Consider the following 3,991-nt stretch of genomic DNA (forward strand, 5'->3'; position numbering starts at 1 on the left):
AGCAACGTGAGTACAAATGTACCTAGCAAGACTTACATCAGATCTAACTACATATGCATCATTATCAACAAGGGGATGGTGGGGTTTAACTGCAGCAAGCCAGCTTTGACTCGGTGGCTAACCTGAACTACGACTGCAAGTAACTCTTTTGAGGTGGCGCACACGAGTCCACATATTCACCATATCAATACACCACTATGGATCCGGTCCCGTCTCCCTAGGAGAATGCCATCCATAGCACTCACGCTTATCTTGCGTTTTTTAGAGTATCCACTTTCACTTGTCTATGAACTGTACAGGCAACCCAGAAGTCCTTTTCCGCGGACACGGCTATTCGAATAGATCATATTAACCCTGCAGGGGTGTACTTCTTCACACACGCTCTCACCACTTACCGCCGTTTACACGACATGTACTCGGCAACCTTCAAGCGGAAGCCCAGCGAGGGTGTCGGCCACGACCTGACTAACCACACAAGTCTCTCGTCCAGGTTTATCGCCTATTCGGGTTCCATCCGCAAGGAGATCCGGCCGGGGTGTCGCTCACGGCCCCAAACGATGTGTGCAGGGTTCCCAAGCCCACCTCGATGGGTGGATCTATGCTTTGTACACCGTGCCATGGTGCCTAGTCTGTCCCAAGCCCACCTGTACCGGGTGCCACTTGGTAGACTGCTAACACAACCTACAAACACCAGAAACTAGTTGCAACTCCTGGACAGAGATCAAGTTGATTAATAAGTCGAGAGAGTCAATTAAGGATCCCAATGTGTGGTAGTAGCTGTTCATGGATCACAAACACAGAACTTAGTTCCTGAGGACGGCTGCAATGAGACAACCCACCATGTACTCCTACATGGCCTCTCACCGCTACCTTTACGAAATCGTGTTCACACACTTAGCTCTCAACAATAGGATATGTTCACCACATTCCAATTCATCCCCGATGAATCAGACCTGACTCAACTCTAAGCAGTAGCAGGCATGACAAACAAGCATGAATTAGTAGGCACATCAAGGCTCAAACAACTCCTACTCATGCTAGTGGGTTTTATCTATTTACTTTGGCAATGACAGGTCATGCAGAGGATAAAGGGGTTCAGCTACCACAGCAAGTAACAGATGAATCGTTATTGTCCTAATGCAGTAAAAGAGAGCAGGAGCGAGAGAGTGGGATTTTATCGGAATGAACAAGGAGGTATTGCTTGCCTGGCACTTCTGAAGATAGCATTGAGTCTTCATCAGTGTCAACGATCACAACGTCGGAACATCGTCTACCGAGAGGGGACAAATACCGGTAAACAAGGAAGAATGCAATCAATGCAATGCACAATATGATGCATGATCATGACATGGCAATATGATGTGGTTTGAGCTAATGCAACTAGCAACCAGATTAAATCAAGTTGGTTTGAGTCCAAGATTCAATTTCAAACTCCATATGTGGATATTTACATGCCATTATATGATTTGTGCTAAACAGCAGCTATAAGTTGTTCTAACATGCACGAAAATGGTACAGATGGATAGATTGGATTTTTCTGATCACTTTTCATATATAATTTATCTCATTTGGAGTTACGGTTGATTTTCTATGATTTTTAGAAGTTTAGGACATTTTGTGGAATTACTGAGCTATTTTTAATCCAAAAAATGATTTACTACGTCAGCCTGACATCAGTGTGACGTCAGCAGGTCAACAGGTCAGGTCCAGGTCAAACCTGACAGTGGGTCCCGCATGTCAGTGTGATTAGCTTAACTAAATTCATTTGGTACTAATCCTAGTTAATTAGCGGGGCTGGGCCCCACCTGTCATTGACCCAGGGGGTCAAACTGGCCCACCCGTGGTCAAACGGGGTTAGCAGGGTCAAACCCGCCGGCGACTCGACGCCGGCGAGGCCCGAGACGGTGGCGGCCCTCGGAAACGTGCTACGGGGCACGGGCGAGGCCGTTTTCTTGGGCTTGTTGGAGAGCTCTAGCATGCGCGCATCTAGTGGTGGTGAAGGCCGGGTCTATCGTGGCCGGAGCCAACGACGGCGAGCTCCAAGGCGGCGGCCGGAGTTCGGCCATGTGCAGGGTTGGGGCTGCGGCGTGCAAACGCAGAAGATGAGGCGCTAGCGAGGCACTACGCGATGCGGCGGGCATGTTGGTTAGCACGGGATGACCAAATGGTCGCCGGAGCGACGCCGGCGACAAGCTCGAGCGGAGGCGAGCTTCGGCCTCGATGAACACGACGGCCATGGTGTGGAAAAGGACGGGGCGTTAGGGGGAAAATGACCGGAGGCTCACAACGCATCGATTGAAGTGCTCGTCGGGCTCAGGGAAGGCCTGCAGTCGACGGAGCGACGACGGGATCGCCGGATCCCACGGAAGAAGACGGCGGCATTCGGGACGAAGCAGGGCTTCCCGACCCGTGTGTCTCGCGAGGAGGAGTAGGGCGATGGGGCGGTTCTTTTAGACACAATGGAGAGGCGGGGCAGTGGCTCTGGGCGCGGCAGCGGCGAGCGGCGGCGACGGGTGCGCTCGGGCGCGAGAGGGAGAGAAAGCAGAGGAGGGGAACGAGGGAGAGGGAGAGCGCGAGGGGGTGCAGGGGGTCGAGGAGGAGTGCGTGGCGACGTCCAGAGCGTCCGGGCGTCGAGGGGGAGAGGCAGGCAGGGAGGTGGCGTGGCGAGCTCGGCGGCGTCGCGGTGTCCCTCCTCTGTGCCTGCCTGGTGAGGAAGAAGCAGCTGGCTGGCATGGGCCAGCACAGTGCTGGGCCTGCCAGGTGGGCCGGCCAGGTAAGTGGCCCAGGTAGGTTTCTTCTCTCTCTCTTTCTTTTATTTTCTGTTTTCTATTTTCTATCTTTGTTTCTGGATTTAGAAAAAAATACTAAACCTTATCTAAAAATCCTGAAATAAATTGTGGGAAATGTTGAAATGGTTTTCAACAGCCCTCAACCATTATCAGAATTATTTGGGCAAATAAAATATTTATAACATTTAGATGCCCAAATTCAAATACTTTATGATTTAATTCAAAAATCCAAAGTGGCCTAGAAAAATGTGCACCATTTTTGGCAGGGGTTCTAGACCAATTCAAAAATGATGAACTTTTCCAAAGGCATTTTGGGTTCATTGAAAATGATTTTTTTTTATTTGAACCTAGTTGATTTGATCTGGTGCTAGGGTTTGAGCAATCCCTATTTCAGGTTTAAAAGAAATTTAAAGATGATGCAACACAAGACTAACTAACCCAGAGCAGATCAAAACTAGGGATGTGACACTCCACCTCTTCCTTTTTCTCTTCCGTCTCGGTCCTAAGATCTCGAGATGAGATCTCTTGTTAGTGGAGGAGTGTTGTAACGCCCCGGATTCGATGCGCCAGGTGTCTGCCAGTTATTCGTCGTCGTTGCCATGTCATTTGTTTGTGTGTTGCATTTTATCATGTCATCATGTGCATTTCATTTTGCATACGTGTTCGTCTCATGCATCCGAGCCTTTTCCCCGTTGTCCGTTTTGCAATCCGGCGCTCCTATGCCCTCCGGCGTTCCCCTTTCGTCTCTTGTTGTGTGCGGGTATTAAACTTTCTCGGAATGGACCGAGTCTTGCCAAGCGGCCTTGGTATAGCACCGGTAAACCGCCTGTCAAGTTTCGTGCCATTTGGAGGTCGTTTGATACTCCAACGCTTAACCGGGTAACCGTAAAGCCCCCTCTCTCTTTGCAGCCCAACACCCTTCCAAACTGGCCCAAAACCCACCAAACTCCCATCCATGTTCTCGGTCGTTCGATCACGATCTTGTGGGCAAAAACCACTCCTCATTTGGACTCTCCTAGCTCCCTCTACCTATAAATTAGTCCCTCTCCCCCGAAATCCCGGTCTAACCCTAGTCCTCTTCCTCCCTCCGCCGACGGACACGTCCGGCCGCAGCCGAACACGTCCGCCCCGCTCCCCCCGTCCAATCCGAACCTGCCACGTGGCGATCCCCGCCGCCGCCAGGGCCCGCGCGGCCCAGATCC

The sequence above is a fragment of the Triticum dicoccoides genome, chromosome 4B, assembly GCF_002162155.2.
Source record: "Triticum dicoccoides isolate Atlit2015 ecotype Zavitan chromosome 4B, WEW_v2.0, whole genome shotgun sequence".
Lineage (NCBI taxonomy): Eukaryota > Viridiplantae > Streptophyta > Magnoliopsida > Poales > Poaceae > Triticum > Triticum dicoccoides.